The sequence below is a fragment of the Scyliorhinus torazame genome, chromosome 13 (assembly GCF_047496885.1).
Source record: "Scyliorhinus torazame isolate Kashiwa2021f chromosome 13, sScyTor2.1, whole genome shotgun sequence".
Taxonomy (NCBI): domain Eukaryota; kingdom Metazoa; phylum Chordata; class Chondrichthyes; order Carcharhiniformes; family Scyliorhinidae; genus Scyliorhinus; species Scyliorhinus torazame.
This window is the reverse complement of record NC_092719.1, coordinates 38,699,991-38,720,747: the sequence shown is the minus strand read 5'-3', so window position 1 is coordinate 38,720,747 and position 20,757 is coordinate 38,699,991. Positions and strand designations below refer to the sequence as shown.

The following is a 20,757-nucleotide window of genomic DNA, read 5'->3' as shown; positions in this document are numbered from 1 at the left end:
TGGAAAGTTTCCCAAGTATGTGCTGTCCACAAAAAGCAGGACAAATCTAATTTGGCCAATTACCGTCCCATCAATCTATTCCCAGTCACCCACAAAGTGATGGAATGTGTCATCGGCGGTGCTCTCAAACAGCACAAACCCACTCACTGATGTTCAGTTTGGAGTCTGCCAGGACCATTTTGTTCCTGACCTTATTACAGCCTGGGTCTAAACATGGATGAATGAGCTGAACTCAAGAGAGGAAGTGAGAGTCATTGACCTTGACATCAAGGCAGCTTTTCACTACGTGTGGCATGAAAGAGCCCTAGCAAAACTGAAGTCAATAGGAATCAGGAGGAAACTCTTCAATCGTTGGAGTCATACCTAAAAGAAAGGAAGATGGTTATGGTTGTTGGCGGTCAGGCTGCTCAGTCCCAGAACATGAGTGCAGGAGTTCCTCAGGCTAGTTACCTAAGCCCAACTATCCTCAGCTGCTTATCAATGGACTTTTCTCGATAGAGATCAGACATGGGGATACTCACTGATAATTGTACAGTTATCAGTACCATTTGCAATGCCTCAAGTATTAAAGCTGCCCATGCCGTCAAACAACAAGACTTGTATACCATTCAAGTTTGAGCACAAATAGTACAAATGCTATCTGCTATTTAAGCGCCTCATGGCAATAGCTAGCTCTAACAAGAGAGAATTTTAACCAGCTCCCCTTGATTTTCAATGGCATTACCATGAGAGAATCACCAACCAACAATATCCTGGGTGTTACCACTGACCAGAATTCAGTCATATAAATACCGTGGCTACAAGTGTCGGTCAAAGGCTGAGAGTTCTGAGGCGTATGACTCACACTTAACTTACCGAAGCCTGTTCGCAATCTGCAAGACACAAGTTAGGAGTATGATGGAATATTCCCCACTTGTCTGATTGAGTGGAGCTCCAACAACATCCAAGAAGCTTGATACCTTCTGTGATAAAGCATCCCATCTAATATTTAAGCATTAACTCTCTCCACCACTGATGCAATGTGTACCATCTCCAAGATGCACTGCAGCAACTCACTCAGGTTCACCTCACTACACCTTCCAAACCCGCAATGTCTACAACCTAGAATGAACAAGGGCAGCAGAAACATGGGAATACCACCACCTCCATATTCCTGTCCAAGTCACACATCATCCTGCCGTGGAATGATAAAACTGTTCCTTCACCGTAGCAGCCTCCAGCGATTCTCTTTAAGGACTTTATTTAAGCCACATATAGGCCATGCTTCCCTGTTTTGAAAAGATAGCTTTAAACAGCATTCAGTCCCCACTTTGAAAAAGTGCATCACATTAGTTCCATGCGTGAGTCACGGAAGCCTCATTTTCTGCCTTTGCCAAAATGGCAGGTGATGCACTGCACTTGTGCCACAAGCAGTTTTGGCTTCCTTTTGCACCCGGAAAATGGGCACTGTGTCACTGAATTTCAAAGTTGCCAAGAGGATTTGATTGGTATTTCTGACACATTTCAGTGAATTTAGTTAGCCTATGTGGCAAGCAAACCAGATACAAACCCCTCACAAAAAAGTGTAAAAAATGCCAGGTGCACTTCATTTCCACCACATTTTTCAAAATGAGGGCTGTTTTAATGTTAATGTTTTATTAAATATCATTAAAACATTAAAAAAGGAACAGAAAGTGAAACACCGAGGAAAATTGAAGCTGCATATAATATGGACAGGGATACACCAATTACAAAATCCAGGCAAATGTCTAATTTCTTGGCAACACCAGTAGTTTTATACTGCACGGCATGGAACTGTGGAGAAAAGAATCAGATTCAAACTGGATTTCCTTCGATTTCTAACACATCTTAGTCAAAGTGTCATTTGAAGCTATTGAATATTCTCTACGCTAATAGGCTATTTAATGTCGAGAGAGAGGGAGAAAGCAGGATATGACTCGTAACATCTTAATTCTGATTTGAAGAGGCTATTCTGGGACAAATCTTTTGAATGGTCGTGTTGGCTACAGAAGCAAACCTGTCATTTGCTTCCTGATAATTCACATAGTTGAATGAGTACGTTTTAGAGTGTTAGTCATCTGGGTAAAACCAGCCTGGCCACCAGCCACATTTCTTCAATTACAAGGGCACTGGGAGTTTCTTGCCCTTTGCAGGCACAGGAGGTCTATTGCACAGTAACTTTTTAAATATAGCAACATGTGCATATGTATGGTTGTGTGTTGAATCTCCCGTGGCAACCTTAAATGGCGATTCCTCCTCCTCCACCTGACTGCTTGCAATATTCACCTCCTGATGTGTATGTTTGCTGTTGTATAAGGTAAAGCTCTTGCGGTTCCTTTTATATCCACACCTAGGAACATAGGGCTGATCGTTTGGTAAGGTAAGTATTGGAATACATTTACTTCATGCTGGATTTAAGCAATTGTCGCTTCGTCTGGACAATATTTATCCCTCAATCAACGTCACTGCACTTGTGCCACAAGCTGTTTTGCCTCCCTTTTGCACCTGGAAAATGTGCGCCATTGAATTTCTAGACGAGAGTTGCCGGAACTTTTCAGGCCCCCTCCACCCCCACAGTGGGTTTTCCCACAGGAAAATGGCTCACTATTGGCCACCAGCGGAATCTTCCGATCTCGCCCAAGTCTGCGCCCGTCCCACCGCTGGGGAGCCCGCAGCAGGGATCAACTTCAGTAGGACTGGAAGATCCCACTGGCGGGAAGGGTTGGAAAATTCCACCCATATAGTCTCTGCTCATAATCGCATTGCCGGGCAGCACGGTGGCACAGCGGTTAGCATTGCTGCCTCACGGCGCCGTGGTCCCAGGTCTGGGTCACCGTCCGTGTGGAGTTTGCACATTCTCCCCGTGTTTGCGTGGATTTCGCCCCCACAACCCAAAGATGTGCAGGGTAAGTGGATTGGTCACGCTAAATTGCCCCTTAATTGGAAAAATGAATTGGGTACTCTAAATTTTTTTGTAAAAAATGAAATAAATAATCGCATTGCTGTTTGTGGGACCTTGCAGTGCACAAATTGGCTGCTGTGTTCCCTACTTTGCAACAGTATGTACACTTCAAGACTATTTCTTAGGTTGTTAGGTTGTTAGGCACTGTTATACATTCCTTTCTGTTACACATAAATTCAAAAGCATTATAAGAAAAGTGCCCCAACCATGGCTTACAAAATAAATTGAGGGTTGTCTTGGATCCAAAGAGGGGCCCTATAAAATTGCTGGAAAAAGTAGCAAGCCTGAGAATTGGGAGCAGTTCATAATTCAGCAAAGGAGGGTCGAGAGGGGAAACACTGTGTGAGGGTAAACTTGTAAGTAACAAACGCAGGCTGGGAAAGCTTCTTCGAGTATATAAAAAGAAAAAGATTAGCAAAGACAAATGTAGGTCGCTTACATTCGGAAGTGGGAGAATTTATAGTCGAGAACAAGGAAATGGCAGAGCAATTAAATAACTACTTTAGTTTGTCTTCACAGAAGAAGACACAAATTACTTCCCAGAAATACTAAAGAAGCAAGGGTCCATTGAAAAAGAGGAATTGAAGGAAATTAGTATTACTGAAAAAAAAAGGGTGCTGGAGAAATTAATGGGACTGAAAGCCAATAGATCCCCAGAGTCTGATAATCTACATCCCTGATTAATAAAGGAGGTGGCCACGGAAATTGTGGATGCGTTGGTTGTCATTTTCCAAAATTCTGTCGATTCTGGAACAGTCCCGGCAGATTGGAGGGTGGAAATTTTATGCCTGCTATTTAAAAAAGAAAAGAATTACAAATTAGTTTGCCGAAAGTCAGTAGCAGGGAAAATGCTAGAGTCTATTTTAAAGGATACGATAACAGGACACTGAGAAAATATCAACGGGATTAAACAAAGTCAATATGGATTTATGAAAGGTGAATCATGTTTGATAAACCTACTGGAGTTTTTTGACGACATAACAAATAGAATAGGTCAGGGTGAACCAGTGGGTGTGGTGTTTGTGGATTTTCAGAAACCTTTTGATGAAGTCCCACATAAGAGGTTCATGTGCAAACGAAAGCACATGGGATTGGAGGTAATATATTGGCATGGATTAAGAATTGGACCGCAGACAGGAAACAGAGTGGAGGGATAAATGGGTCTTTTTTGAAGTGGCAGGCGATGACTAATAGAATCCCGCAGGGATCGGTACTCGGGGTCCCGGCTATTCACAATATACAACAACAATTTTGATGAGGGAACCAAAAGTAATATTTCCAAGTTTGTTGACAGCACGAAACTTAGTGGGAGTGGGAATGGTGCAATGGATGTTAAAAGGCTTCAAGGTGATTTAGGCAAGTTGAGTGACTGGGCAAATACATGGCCAGTGCAGTAACGTGGGTAAATATGAAGTTAGTGGCTTTCAATGGAGAAACAGATTGGCAACATATTATTTAAATGGTGATAGATTGGGAAATGTTGACATACAAATGGAACTGGGTGCCCTAGTACACCAGTCACTGAAAGCAAGCATGCAGGTACAGCAAGCAGTGAGGAAGCCAAATGGTATGTTAGTCTTTATTGCACGAGGACTTGATTACAAGAGCAGGGATGTCTTACTCTGCAGCTGCACAGGGCCTTGGTAAGACCACATCTGGAGTATGGTATGCAGTTTTGATCTCCTTATCTAATCAATATAGGGTAAACCATTTAGGACTGAGATGAGGAGAAATTTCTTCACCCAGAGAGTGGTGAACCACAGAAAGCAGTTGAGGTCAGAACATTGTATGTTTTCAAAAAGGAGTTAGATGTAGCTCTTGGGGTTAAAAGGATCAAAGGACATGGGGGGAATGTGGAGCAGGTTACCGAGTTGAATGATCAGCCATGATCATAATGAATGGCGGAGCAGGCTCGAAGGGCTGGATAGCCTCCTCCTGCTCCTATTTTCTATGTTTTTCTGAAAGGATATACTTGTCATTGGGATAGTGCAACAAACGTTCACCAGATTGATTCCTGGAATGGCAAGATTGTCCCATGAGGAGAAATTGGGTCATCTGGTCCTGTATTCACTGGAATTTAGAAGAATCAAAAGGGATCTCATTGAAGCATATCCAATTCTGGCAGGGCTGGATCAACTGGATACAGGGATGTTGTTTCCTCTGGCTGGGGTCACTGTGTCAAGATACAGGGAAGACCATTTAGGACTAAGTTGAGGAGAAACATCTTCACTCAGTGGGTGGTGAACCTGTGGAATTCCCTCCCTCAGAAGGTTGTGAAAACCAAATCACTGAATATATTTAAGAAGGAAACAGATATATTTCTAGATTCTAAAGGTGGCAAGGGATATGGAGAGAACGCAAGAGTATGGTGTTGAGATAGAGGATCAACCGTAATCATGTTGGACGGCAGAGCAGGCTCGAAGAGCCGGATAGCCAACTCCTGCTTCTATTTTTTGTTTCTATGATGGACATCTCGAGGATGTGTAAGGTGTAATACACTTGTAAATTCTTTCTTCTTGAATTCTTTATTTTGAGATTATGGAGGAGTGATTTACATCAGTTATTTTAGCACATTGGTCATTTCAATCGTGGTGCAAATGAAACAAACCAAGGACCGTTTGACCGGTCCTATTTTAGCAATGACTGTTTTGACTTTGCTTCAGCTCAACTCAAAGACTTATGAGAATCTTTAAATTCCATGATGTTTTCTTTGTTTTCTTTGTTGATCAAGTTTTCTTTGTTGATTCTGGTTTTACTCTGACTAGTCACCTGTGCTCCAACTGTAATCTCACTTTGGATTTTTAACTCCACTGCTTCATCCAGGGATTGGTGAATGTGCAGAACTGTGTACAGGGAGGTAGATAATGCAGGAACATTTAAGGGAGAACTAGTTAGACATGTGAGGATTGGCTGATTTAGAGATATTGGTGTAGAAATGTATTGCTTCCAGGCCTGCTTAAAAGGCAAAAAGTCATTGTACATTTGTCTAAATTGGGGAGATTGCAATAAGTGTCAGAAGTGTATCACTTGTCATATTGATAAAGGCTCCAGTATACTCTCCAGGGCTTGTGCTGATATCAGGAAAACTGGCCTTAGGTTCCCTGTTTTCTCTCTCCTTCCCTTCCTGAATAGCGGGATCATATTTACAATTTCCTAGTCTGTAAGATTATTCCTGATTCTAGGGAATTGTGGAAAATCAAATGCATCCATTTCTCCATAGGCACCTCTTTTAAGACCCTAGCGTGCTGACAATTAGGTCCAGGAGATTTGTTTGTTTTTTAATCCCGTTCATTTCTCCAATACTATCCTTACTAATACTAATATCCTACAATTACTTATTTTCATGCTATCCTTGGTTTCCCAATACTTTCAGAATGTGTTTTTGTGCTTTCTACAGTGAAGACAAATGGGGGAGTTGCGTAATATTGCTGCCATTTTCTTATTCTTCATTATAATTTCTCCTGAAATAAAACCAAAATGCTGTGGGCGATCTGAAATAAAAACAGAAAGTTAGTTCCAGAGAAGAGTCATATTGGATTTGAAACATTGGCGTAATCTAATGAAACAAAAGAGTCCAAGCGCTGTAAACGGCCCCACTATCCAACGGGACTGTGTTATTTTGGGGGGCTTTGGCAGGAATGCCCTGCTGAGGCCGCACTCAGTCGCATTTCCTGCACTGCTCTGCTCACCAGTGAGAAAGAGATCGGGTGCCATCTATCTCTCGACCCTCGAACACAACACCCAGACCCCCCTCCAACACCCCAGCTCACCTGTTGGGGGGCTCCTTGAGACCACCGCACCCCACCTCATAAGGGCAGGGCATCCACGGGCCTGATGCCTGGCACAAGCAAAATGCCACCTGGGCACCTTGGCACTGTCAGTCTGGCACCCTGGCAGTGCCCCTTCCAACCTGGCAGTGCCACCTGGGCACCCTTGCAGTGCCAGGGTATATCTGCCAGAATGCGAGACTGGCAGCGCTACAGTGCCCAAATGGCATCAGCTGTTCCAGGATGCCACCCTGCCTATAGACCAACCACCTGGGAGCCTCTGATTGCCTGGGAGACCCCCCCACCAAGTGCCGTTCCACGTGATCCCTGTTTGTGGGTAGCAGCGCTAAACGGCACCCGGCTGGGGTCTCCTTGGCGAGGCCGGTAGACCCCGGGGGTGGTTAGATCTGACTTAGGCATAGGTAAGTGAGCAGTTAAGTTCTCTTAACAATGCAAGTCTGGATCTCACCCATTGTGAGCGGGATCCAGATCGTGACATCATGCAAGATTTTGTTAGATCTGGCGGGGCAGAACGACCGTCGGAATCCCGATTCCGGCGAGAAGCGGCCGGTAATTCACGCCCATTATCTCTGTTTCTCTCTCCACACATGTTGCCAAACCTCCTACGTTTTTCTGGCACTTTCTATTTTTACTCATAATCTCTCCTGACTCTGCCTTGCCTTGCAGGGACTATTGTTTACTTTCTCCTTTCCACATAACTATAGACGCTTTTACAATCTGGTTTTCTGTCTCTATATAGTTTATTCTTGCAACCTACTTCCTCTTTATCAATTTATTTTTGATCTTTTGCTGAATTTAAAATCCTCAAGTTTGCTACTCATTTTGGCAACATTATATACCTCTTCATTTAATCTAACATTTGGATCATTGTATCCATGGGATGTATCGTCATTGTTAATTGTGAATCAATGTGTGAAATGTTTGCTTTTTAACCTTTTAATCATTTCCAATCTACCTGCGTTAACTTCGCTCCATATCATTGTGGTTTGCTTTATTCAGATTTAAGAAGCCAGTTTCAGACTTGCTCACACACAATTCTATTATATTCACTCCTCCTCAGAGGCTCCCTTACTATAAGATTATTAATTAACTTTGTCTCATTGCACAATGGTGGTAGTGTACGATATCGTTCACTCAAGGAGTCTGGGTTGCTGTGGCAACATGCACATTTTACATGCATATTGTAGTCTAGAGCCATGGATAGTGCTGGTAGAGGTTCTTTCTATCACACGGCTGACCAGGAATCATACCCATTCTGACCATCTGCCATTGGCAAGCGTTGGAAGGATTTGTCAATTGATATTCAGCTTGTTTGCATTAATCGAATCCTGGGGTGAGACTCAAACCCAGAGCTCCTGGCTCAGAGGCAGTGATCACTGTGCCACAAGACTTCCCATTATACTCAATCTAATTAGTTGTTTCCTAATTAGTTCCTTGACATACTGACCTAGAAAACTATTTTGAATGCATTCCATGAATTTGTTCTCCACAGTAGTACTGCAAATTTGGTGTGCCCAGTTTTTGTGAAGGTTAAACTCCCCCTGTGATTATTGTATTAACTTTTGGATACAACATCTAATTTACTGTTTTATAGTCGACAGATGTTCCAACTGATGCTAGGGGCTTATAAAATATTCCCAACAGTTTTCTGCCCCTTGTTGTTTCTTAGCTCCACCCAAACAAGTTCTTCTTCTTCAAATAGCTTTTTGTGATCTTTCAAAGGGCCTGTGCAGACTCGACGGGCCGATTGGCCTCCTTCCACACTGTAAATTCTATGAACTCTATGGACTATCTATGCTGGCAGACCTGCTGAGACTGTCCAGCATTTTCTGTTTCAGATTCCGGCATCCGCAGTAATTTGCTTCCATTTTAATTCTACTTCTTGTTGGTCCAGACTATTATCCTTTCCTTCTGTGGTCTTCATCGTTTAATATCAGAACTGCCCCTCGCCCTTTGTAATGAAAAGCAAATCCTACAGATTTTGGAACGGAAGAAGAGTCATTGTGCATTTGCAACGTTGGGTGGGATTTTCCAGCCAATCCCGGCGGTGGGATCTTCCAGTCCCACCGGAGTCGACAGGGATTCGAATCTGCCCGCCCGCATCTGCTGAGGGGAAAACGCACTGTGGCGGGACTGGAAATTCCAGGTCGTTAACTCTGTTTTCCTCTCTCTGCAGGTTCTGCCAGATCGGCTGAGTTTTTCCAGAACTTTCTGTTTTTATTTCACATTCCCAGTGTCCACAGTATTTTGTTTTTATTACAGTATCTGCCCCCTGACTTTACTGTTCCCTGTTATTACCACATCCCTTTTCACTCCCCCCCCCCCCCCCACTAGAATGGTCTCCTGTGTACCAGGATGTCTGGACAGGTCATCCACACTCCAAATTTGACCTGATTCCTCGCAGGCAGCAGCTAATTTGCCATTGCCCATTATAAACCAGGGTGGAAATGATTCCCTCAGCAACTGACTGAAACTAGGAAAGAAACCTATTGATTCATAATTTACTTTCTGCACGCTTCCCTTGAAGTCACAGCTGGTGACTGAATTTAGGAGATTGCCATCAGAGGAACTTCCCTTTCCTCTGTGTGTCCGGGAATGTTCTGTTCCCAGGAATAATTTAAGGTAAATTGAAACGGAGCTTCGTAATCCAAGTCCCTGCCCTGTTATATTGCTGGCGATCTCCTGGGAGAGCAGCAATTGGATTCAAAGTGAACTTCCAATTTCATGCCTGTGGAACAGAATAGAGCGATTAATAGCTGCCGAACCTGGGAACTAGGATGTCTCCAACTGAAAGTAATTCGTCCCGTTTTACAACACTAATAGATCTTCCATAATTTGCTTGAGGTAAGTCACATATTGGGTGCGTTTCAGTGGATTTAAGTTAAAGTCCACTGTCGGGCACGTTTAGTGGGGTGTTTTTTAGCGGCTGCAGCAATGAGAAACATCCCGCTATCCAGCATCACTTTGCTGGTTTGTTCTGGTCTCTGGGAGTTTCTCCCTGCCGAGGCCACACTTTGAAGGTTTACCTGCTAGCAAGTTGAAGCTCGCCACCAGGAAAGGCTCCTCACAGGAAGCCCCGATCTCCCCCCTCCGCCCCCTACACATGGTCTGGCCTACACATGACTCTAGACCCACAGTAATGTGGTCGATTTTTAACCGCCCTCTGAAATGGCTGAACAAGCCAGTCAGTTGTGCCGAACCGCTACCAGACATTTGAGAAGACAGCTGACCACCGTCTTCTCAAGAACAATTCGGACTGCCCGTGCCAGTGACACCAACATCCTGGGAAGGAATTCTTCAAAATTCAGCCCACGCTTGAAAACAGCAAGTGCAGACTTTATTTTCCAGGCTGAGTCATTTGGTGTGGGGACTAACGATACAGCTGCACCAGTTGGGCTGAGCTCTTCGCTCTGCAGAACATTTCTCCTCTGGGCTCCGTCCCGGACCACAAGGCAGCACGCTTTTCTCACAAATCAAATGAGAAACATGTGTCTCTAAAATCAAAATTCACATGCCAGCTTTTAAAGGAGACAACTCGGAAAAAGTAGCTCAGTGAATCATAGCCTTGTTTTTCGCTCATTATCCCAGTTAACACATGGATGAAGACTTCAAATGTACAAGAGGGAAATGGGATCACGCTGTGGCTTCAGGTGCCACGATGATAGTGACTCAACACCTTGGCAAGATAAGGAAAGCCCCCTGTTCAGCTGGACTATTATTAACAGAATACCATAATCGAGGAAGAACAGATGAAGCAATGCAGTGTTAACCAAGATTAAATAACCTTTGGAATTCTTGAAATGTTAAGCTGTATGGTTTGGTTCAAGTGTAACATTTCCTTTCAAGTTACGTTACTAAACTAGGTAGGTTTACAATTCATGCAATCCCTACTGTGTGGAAGGAAGCCATTCAGCCCATTGAGTGTGCACACACTCTCTGAAAGGGTACCCCGCCATGTGCCCTGCTCCCCGCGCCCCTCCACCTCCCCCCCCCCCCCGCCCCGCTCTACCCCGTAACCCCACCTAACCTGCACATCTTAGGGGCAATTCTTTTTAGCATGGCCAATCCACCTAACCTGTGCACCTTTGGACTGTGGAAGGAAACTTGAGCGCCCAGCGGAAACCCACGCAGACATGGGGAGAACGTACAAACTCCACACAGACAGTGACCCAAGACCGGAATCGAACCCAGGTCCCTGACGCTTTGAGGCAGCAGTGCTCACCACTGTGCCACCATGCTGCCCATGGCTCAGTAAAATGCATCAATAAAAATCTAATCCTCAGGTTATTTATCTATCCAGCTAGCTATTCAGCTCATGATGTTGATATTTTGATATTGATTTATATTGTTCAGTCCCTGAAGTCACTTAGTTTGATTCTGTTTATTGTAAGAGATTGGTGTTGTTCTAACAGATTAATTAGGATGAGTCTGAATGAACCCCATGATGGGCAGGTGAAGGTTGGAGGATTACGTGCCGGCCTCCCCGAACAGGCGCCGGAACATGGCAACTAGGGACTTTTCACAGTAACTTCATTGAAGCCTACTTGTGACAATAAGCGATTATTATTATTACATTTGATCTGACTCTACTCTGCCAAAAACATATCTACTTCTGGTTTAACCTCAATGAGATTGGAGTTAGCCAAGTAACCCATTCTATAAAGATGGGTCATCATTATAATATTTGAATAAATTAAATAATTTACCAGAACAGCCTCAGAGCAGGAGGTGCTCAGTGAAGTTTCAATCCCAGCCCTTAAAGCAAAAGTGCAGCCATCTCTCCCTTTCACATAGTTAGCAAATCCCTCCCCAACATCTCCTCACTGTACACAAAGCAATCGCTTACCCCATGTGATCTCTCCCTCACAATCATTTTGATTTTGATTGCTCCTCCACAATCACTCTTAAAACCCCACAATCGCTGTTAAACCCCCTTTGATCGCTCTTAACCCCGTGATCGCTCTTACCCCCGTGATCGCTCTTACCCCCGTGATCGCACTTAACCCGTGCTTGCTCTTACCCCCATGATCGCTCTTAATGCCGTGATCGCTCTTTTCCCCGTGATCGCTCTTACCCCCGTGATTGCCTTTACCACCCTGATCGCTCTTACCCCCAGGATCGTGCTTAACCCTGTGATCACTCTTAACTCCGTGATCGCTCTTACCACCGTGATCGTTCTTACCCCCGTGATCGCTCTTACAGCCGTGATCGCTCTTACAGCCGTGATCGCTCTTACCCCCATGATTGCTCTTACCATTGTGATCATTCTTAACTTCCTTTGATCACTCTTACCCCTGTGATCGTCCTTACCCCCGTGATCGCTCTTTCCCCCAGGATCGTTCTTATCTCCATGATCGTTCTTACCCCCGTGATCGCTCTTACCCCCATGATCATTCTTAATTTCCTTTGAACACCCTTACCCTGTGATCGCTCCCCGTGATCACTCTTACTCCCGTGATTGCTCTTACCCCCGTGATCGCTCGTATCCCCTGAACACTCTTAACCCCGTGATCGCTCTTACCCCTGCTCACTCTCACCCCTGTGATCACTCTTACCCCAGTGATCGCTCTTACCCCCATGATCGCTCTTACCCCCATGATCGCTCTTAACCCCGTGAGCACTCTTAACCCCGTGATTGCTCTTACCCCCGTGATCGCTCTTACCCCCGTGATCGCTCTTACCCCTGTGATCACCCTTATTCTCTGATCACTCTTAACCCTGTGATCACTCTTACCCCCGTGATTGCTCTTACCCCCGTGATTTCTCTTACCCCCATGATGGTTCTTACCCCTGTGGTCGCTCTTACCCCTGTGATCACCCTTACTCTCTGATCACTCTTAACCCTGTGATCACTCTTACCTTTGTGATTGCTCTTAACCCCGTGATCATTCTTAACTTCCTTTGCTCACTCTTACATCCGTGATCGCTCTTACCCCCGTGATCGCTCTTACCCCCATAATCATTCTTACCCCCGTGATCGCTCTTATCCCCGTGATCATTCTTACCACCGTGATCATTCTTAACTTCCTTTGCTCACTCTTACATCCGTGATCGCTCTTACCCCCATAATCATTCTTACCCCCGTGATCGCTCTTATCCCCGTGATCATTCTTACCATCGTGATCATTCTTAACTTCCTTTGATCACTCTTACCCCCGTGATCGCTCTTACCCCTGTGATCGCTCTTACCCCCGTGATCATTCTTACCATCGTGATCATTCTTAACTTCCTTTGATCACACTTACCCCCGTGATCGCTCTTACCCCCGTGATCGCTCTTACCCCCATAATCATTCTTACCCCCGTGATCGCTCTTATCCCCGTGATCACTCTTACCCCCGTGATCACTCTTACCCCCGTGATCGCTCATACCCCCATGATCGTTCTTACCCCCGTGATCGTTCTTACCCCGTGATCACTCTTACCCCCGTGATAACTCTTACCCCCATGATCGCTCTTAACCCCGTGATCACTCTTACCCCCGTGATCATTCTTAACTTCCTTTGATCACTCTTACGCCCGTGATCGCTCTTACGCCCGTGATCGCTCTTACGCCCGTGATCGCTCTTACCCCCATGATCGCTCTTACCACTGATCACTCTTACGCCTGTGATCACTCTTACCCCCATATTCACTCTTACCCCCGTGATCACTCTTACCCCCCGTGATTACTCTTAACCCCGTGATCGCTCGTGTCCCCTGATCACTCTTAACCCCATGATCGCTCTTACCCCTGATCACTCTTACTCCTGTGATCACTCTTACCCCCATGATCATTCTTAACTTCCTTTGATCACTCTTACCCCTGTGATCGCTCCGTGTGATCGCTCTTACTCCCGTGATTACTCTTAACCCTCTGATCACTCTCACCCCGTGATCACTCTTACCCCCGTGATCGCTCTTACCCCCGTGATCACTCTTACCCCCGTGAACACTCTTACCCCCCGTGATCGCTCTTACCCCCCAAGATCACTCTTACGCCGTGATCACTCTTAAGCCCGTGATCACTCTTACCCCGTGATCACTCTTATCCCGTGATTGCTCTTAAACACATGATTGCTCTTAAACCTGTGATTGCCCTGAACCCCCAAGATCACTCTTACGCCGTGATCACTCATACCTCCGTGATTGCTCTTAACCTCGTGATCACTCTTACCCCCGTGATCACTCTTACCCCCGTGATCACTCTTAATCCCGTGATTGCTCTTACCTCCCATGATCGCTCTTAACCCTGTGATCGGTCTGACCCCCCGTGATCGCTCTTGCCCTCCATGATCACTCTTACCCCCGTGATCACTCTTACCCTCGCGATCGCTCTTAACCCGTGCTCGCTCTTAACCCCTTGATCACTCCTAACCCATGGTCGCTCTTACATTCATGCTCGCTCTTAACCCCATGATAGCTCTTATCTCCCCATGATCGCTCTTAACCTCGTGATTGCTCTTACATCCATGCTCGCTCTTAACCCCATGATAGCTCTAACCTCCCCATGATTGCTCTTAACCTCGTGATCGCTCTTACCCTCGTGATCGCTTTTAACCCTGTGATCACTCTTACCCCCGTGATCGCTCTTACCCCCATGATCACTCTTACCCCCTGTGATCGCTCTTACCCCCGTGATCACTCTTACCCCCGTGATCACTCTTACCCCCGTGATCGCTCTTACCCCCGTGATCACTCTTACCCCCGTGAACACTCTTACCCCCCATGATTGTTCTTACCCCCGTGATCACTCTTACCCCCATGCGCACTCTTACCCCCCGTGATCACTCTTACCCCCGTGATCACTCTTACCCCCGTGATCAGTCTTACCCCTGTGAACACTCTTACCCCCCATGATTGCTCTTACCCCCGTGATCACTCTTACCCCCGTGAACACTCTTACCCCCCGTGATCGCTCTTACCCCCGTGATCACTCTTACCCCCGTGATCAGTCTTACCCCCATGATCACTCTTACCCCTGTGAACACTCTTAAACCCCATGATTGCTCTTACCCCCATGATCACTCTTACCCCGTGAACACTTTTACCCCCCATGATTGCTCTTATCCCCCGTGAACACTCTTACCCCCATGATTGCTCTTACCCCCATGATCACTCTTACCCCCGTGAACACTTTTACCCCCCATGATTGCTCTTACCCCCCGTGAACACTCTTACCCCCATGATTGCTCTTACCCCATGATCACTCTTACCCCCGTGAACACTCTTACCCCCCATGATCACTCTTACCCCCGTGATCACTCTTACCCCCCGTGATCGCTCTTACCCCGTGATCACTCTTATCCCCGTGATCACTCTTACCCCCCGTGATCGCTCTTACCCCCGTGATCACTCTTACCCCCGTGAACACTCTTATCCCCGTGATCGCTCTTACCCCCCTGATCACTCTTACCCCCCGAGATCGCTCTTACCCCCGTGATCACTCTTACCCCCCGTGATCGCACTTACCCCCGTGATCACTCTTACCCCCATGATCACTCTTACCCCCCGTGATCGCTCTCACCTCCGTGATCACTCTTACCCCCCGTGATCACTCTTACCCCCGTGATCACTCTTACCCCCGTGATCACTCTTACCCCTGTGAACACTCTTACCCCCCATGATTGCTCTTACCCCCGTGATCACTCTTACCCCCGTGAACACTCTTACCCCCCGTGATCGCTCTTACCCCCGTGATCACTCTTATCCCCGTGATCGCTCTTACCCCCATGATCACTCTTACCCCCGTGATCACTCTTACCCCTGTGAACACTCTTACCCCCCATGATTGCTCTTACCCCCATGATCACTCTTACCCCCGTGAACACTCTTACCCCCCATGATTGCTCTTACCCCCCGTGAACACTCTTACCCCCATGATCACTCTTACCCCCGTGATCACTCTTACCCCCCGTGATCGCTCTTACCCCCGTGATCGCTCTTATCCCCGTGATCACTCTTACCCCCATGATCACTCTTATCTCCGTGAACACTCTTACCCCCCATGATTGCTCTTACCTCCCGTGATCACTCTTACCCCTGTGAACACTCTTACCCCCGTGATCACTCTTACCCCCCATGATTGCTCTTACCCCCGTGATCACTCTTACCCCCGTGAACACTCTTACCCCCCGTGATCGCTCTTACCCCCGTGATCACTCTTACCCCCCGAGATCGCTCTTACCCCCGTGATCGCTCTGACCCCCGTGATCACTCTTACCCCCGTGAACACTCTTACCCCCATGATCACTCTTCCCCCCATGAGCACTGTTACCCGCCGTGATCGCTCGTACCCCCGTGATCGCTCTTACCCCCGTGAACACTCTTACCCCCGTGAACACTCTTACCCCCATGATCGCTCTTACCCCCATGATCACTCTTCCCCCCGTGATCGCTCTTACCCCCGTGATCACTCTTACCCCTCTGATTGCTCTTACCCCTGCGATCACTCTTACGCCGTGATCACTCTTAACCCCCATGATCACTCTTAACCCCATATCGTTTTTCCCCCTGCGATCGCTCTTAACCCTGTGATTGCTCTTACCCCCGTGATCGTTCTTTCCCCCGTGATTGCTCTTTCCCCCGTGATCGCTCTTTCCCCCGTGATCGCTCTTTCCCCCGTGATCGCACTTTCCCCCGTGATCGCTCTTTCCCCCGTGATCACTCTTTCCCCCGTGATCACTCTTACCCTGCCATCTCTCTCAACAGAACGCCACACCACCACCACTCAAGAAATCTCTTTCTAACCCCAACCATGATCTCTCCTTCAGAGCAGTGTTGACTTGTGTAGAACTTAGAAAACAGGTGTTTAAGCACTGCACCAACATCCTCCCACCCATCTTTACCTAACCTTATCATAGAATCACAGAATTTACAGTGCAGAAGGAGGCCAATCGGCCCTTCGAGTCTGCACCGGCTCTTGGAAAGAGCACCCTATCCAAGCCCACACCTCCACCCTATCCCCATAACCCAGTAACCCCACCCAACACTAAGGGCAATTTTGGACAATAAGGACAATTTATCATGGCCAATCCACCTAACCTGCACATCTTTGGACTGTGGGAGGAAACCGGAGCACCCGGAGGAAACCCACGCAGACACGGGGAGAACGTGCAGACTCTGCACAGACAGTGACCCAAGCTGGGAATCTAACCTGGGACCCTGGAGCTGTGAAGCAGTTGTGCTAACCACTATGCTACCGTGCTGCCCGGTATCAGCAGAGCCTTCTATTCACTTTTCCTTAGTGGTATCGAGCTTCCCTTAAAACATACCTCAGGCACTCATCTCAAATACTGCATGCGGTAGCAAGTGCCATAATCTAATCACTCTGGATATACTGCTTTTCTTGAATTCCCTATTGGATTTTTGCCCTCATGTACATCTTGGTATTGATATGCGAGCTACTAGAGATTGGTGGCACTGATATGCCACAGTTCGTTTTCCTTTCAGCAGTCATGAGGTCTGTGCACTCAGATCAATGTTGAAATTGTAACTGGAATGCCCGAAACATACAACCTCAAATATCTATTGGTATCTAATATTGCTGTTTGTTTTCACATTCAGTGATAGTAACTTGCAATTAGCATCAGAAGTAAAATACCGCATGGAAGAACCTTTTGAAAATATTCCACACACGACCCAATTAAAGGCAGGAGTCTTCAGCTTTTTTTCATAAGATGTAACAGTTTATCCCTTTCCGAAATATTATGTGATGCCGGGACACCTCCACAAGCCTGGGGTTATCTGCATCAGTGAACAAAGGTTGACTACGTTACAGAAATATAAAATACCATTGCCGTACTGCTTGGCAGGACTTTCTCGATAAGCAATGTGTAACAAAAATTCACAACTACTCAAGGGAACAAAATGCATCACTGCGGTTTTTGTCATTACGCAGCATGGCTTCACACATTATAGTGCCAGTGGCATGTAATGACAATTCAAAAGCAGTCAATTCTACCCGCTCAAGAAAACATTGGAAATCAATATTGATCCATTTTTAAATATTAAATGGCCCACCTATTAAGCAAGTGGGAGGGGAGGATTAAATAGGGGTCAGCAGTAGATATTACAGGCAGTTTTCTTTCATTTAGCATTTTTTTCTTGCGTTTGCACAATAGCGGAATAGCAGCTCACAAGAGGAGCAAGGTACTAGCTGTGATATGATGTGTGAGTTGCACTAGCAGATGCCACTGTCTGTGTATTGAGTACTGCCCTGTGGGTAACTGTGCCAGAGACATGCTGGGTAAATGGTCGGCATGCCTGCAGTTCTGTTTATTTCATATTTTGGCATTGCAGTGGGTCGATGCCACCTGCCACCAGCTGTTACTGAAGCCAGTGTATAATGAAGACTGTATACAATGCATTCGCCTGCTCGAAGATAACGAGCGTGGTCATTCTGTGTATACCAGCATGCACATTAATGTTGGCAATGCACATCGAATAAATAAAACATTTTCCTGACTAAATCGATGCAAAATAAGACTCAATAAACCACTTGTAATTCGGCTTATTGATGGGGTTTATAATTGTTCGTAATTTCATCAAGATTAGCAGTCTTTAGAATATTATTTACAGGGTAAGCTCTTTAAGGGGGAAATGCTCATAAAAATGTCTCCAATCTGCTGCCTCAAAAGTACTTTCATATTTTTAATAAAGGAGAACATAATGTGAAAGTTCAATGAAATGTCGGAATTGTCACTGGGACAAGTGTGTTTAAGTGTTTCCTGAATATTACTGGCTTTGTATTTAATGTGTGCAATGCCCTATAATATATATGTAATTCTGAAAATGTGGAATCCCTTTATGGGTTCATGTGGATTTTGTTTACTGGCTGATTACTTCAGTTGATGATAGTAAAATAAATGAGTAAGTTAAATATTAAAGGATTCTGCAATGCTTGATCTTGGTGTTACAATGTCTTTGTGAGCTCCATTTAATTGGTGTGCTTTGTGTCTGCTGCCCCCACACAGGAATGCTGGCATGGACTGGCAGATTCAAACAGGCATATTAGCATAGCAACTGGAAGAGGATTAATGCCTGCTTTCGGTTACTGGAATAAGCATGATCAGTTAGAATTACAGCTTTATCGCATTAACTTCGATTTCTCTTGTTCTGTTTTTGTCAAGCAGTCCATGACCTAGCAAGGTTGAAGACTAACTTCCTTCAATACAAAATTAGATTGCTGCTGGTGACTAACTAACGCTGAAAGCTACAGTTTTTGAACAGATCTCGTTCTGGTCCAGTACAGGCTCCTCGTTTCAATAATCTATTTAAGCTTGGGCGGCTCTCTGATGAGTGATGTCATTGAATGCTTTTGACCATAGTAAGAAAAGCAGTAAACATTGGAAAGTGAAACAATAGTGTACAGTGGGATAAACGCTGCTGGAACTATTACATATGGCTGAATGTGAGGTAAGGTGATCTGTTTTGAAATTGCAGTAGGGGTTAGTTTGTTAGCCCAGTGAATTTTTCTCATTTTATACTTCTCTTGGCTTTGAATCAGGAGTTAAACAGATGCCTTTCTGTATCTTAACGCAGTGAGAGCTTCCCTCTGTTGTTCCATTTCACTGTTTAGCCAACTTGAAACTGACTTGGAGGCACACACTGCGTTATTAAAGGTTGCGCGACTACCTAGCAACCAAGAACGTTAGTGGCTGAGGGAAACCCAACCAGTTTAGGAAAGTAATGACCACTGCGTTTCCAACCAGCTTTTGAAAAGAGGAAAATACCTGGGACCGATGTTATGACTCATTCTTGTGTAACTTCACGCACACTGGAGTGCTGTCCAGGTTAGTTGCCGGTTACCGATTCCTGCAGCCTTTGTTCACATTTTCGTGCACAGTCGTTGTGAGCTTGAGGTCATCAGATTGATCGGGACAATTTAGGAAGTAATTCTTGTTGTGAGTAAATGTTTCCGTGCTCTTGGAGAAATTTGTCAATCGCTGCTGGACGAGCTTGTGTAGTGGGAGTGCAGTGTCTTTGTGATGATATCTATTCCCATAAAGTTACTTTGATTCAAGGAAATATATCCAGGTAATGACTGACTATATATATATATATATACTCAGTGGGGCTACTCATTCATGACAAATAAAATAATGACTGGAAGAACGGAGACATTTTTAAGAACCATGTGGATGCTTGGAAATCAGTCTGAATTTATCTTGCTTGCTCAGCAATCTTTGTCCTTTAATTCCTCCCTAGCTGTGATATAGAATTAATATACAGGGTTTATGACAATCAAAGTTTGTATTCCTATTAATGCAAGGTTGGGTTTATTGCTGTTTCTGGGTGAATCACTGGATGGAGAGATTCCCTGGGTTTTACTGTTTTGAAATTCATCTCAGGGTTGAACCGAATGGGACATAATCTCATTGCTCCAAGAGAGGGGTATTTTTATGGATGTCTGGCAGAGGTTTACATTATTCGAACTGAAAATGAAAAATTCAGTCCTGGGCTAAGGGCGAAGGATTGAAAGGTTTTGATTGATACAAAATATCTATTTTGTGCATGAATGATAGAATTTTAAGCTGTGACCACTCTTTCAGGAAAACCATCCGTTGTTAATTTGTCTCTCAAAATAAATTTCTGTTCATTCGTAGCTAAAAGGTGAAATTATTAAACCGGTGTTAATAACTGTTAATGTTATGAAATACTTTGCTATGATTAACAGTCTAATCGTTACTGGATGAAAGGTCAGTAAATGACCAGCCTCTTAAAATACAAGTAATCAAATTGTAAATGTAGCAGGAATCTTAACCCCTGGATATATATAAACAGGTGGCAGCTGGATTCTTCACCTGTACAGTGTGAGTAGCTCAGCATGTTGGTGTTGAAAGTTTCTTCAAAATCTGGTGAATATTTATTTTGAGGGAGCACTTGTATGTGGGTGCAGCCTGTCCTGTGGTGATGTGTGCGGATGAGGTGGCCGCACCTTCAATTATTTGAAAGATGTTTCAAAATTGTTCTGAGTCCAGTTGTGCTCAGTGAGTCATATTCAATGGAGACGGGCTTCCAGACATTT

At 45.3% G+C, this 20,757-nt stretch overlaps 1 protein-coding gene and 1 long non-coding RNA gene across 7 annotated transcripts in view; one reads left to right on the top strand and one right to left on the bottom strand.

The window, feature by feature from the left end:
• The window catches only part of LOC140387974 (uncharacterized), a 133,490-nt gene extending 113,907 nt beyond the window's left edge, over positions 1–19,583 (bottom strand). Inside the window, exons 1-2 of the long non-coding RNA XR_011934040.1 lie at positions 19,463–19,583; positions 17,345–17,474 (exon numbers count right to left, since the gene is read on the bottom strand). This is a non-coding gene — a long non-coding RNA (uncharacterized lncRNA). The remainder of the gene's footprint in view (positions 1–17,344; positions 17,475–19,462) is intronic.
• Positions 1–20,757, top strand: part of sema3c (sema domain, immunoglobulin domain (Ig), short basic domain, secreted, (semaphorin) 3C) — a 383,309-nt gene that overhangs the window by 157,557 nt on the left and 204,995 nt on the right. Inside the window, exon 1 of one of the 6 annotated variants that reach the window (XM_072471388.1) lies at positions 18,773–19,145. The exons of 3 other annotated variants lie outside the window; for them this stretch is intronic. The gene's annotated coding sequence lies outside the window, so the exon portion shown is untranslated. Of the gene's footprint in view, positions 1–18,772; positions 19,146–19,355; positions 19,523–19,612; positions 19,634–20,757 lie in introns of those variants that run through there. 2 more of the 6 variants (XM_072471389.1, XM_072471392.1) reach the window with 2 other exon arrangements.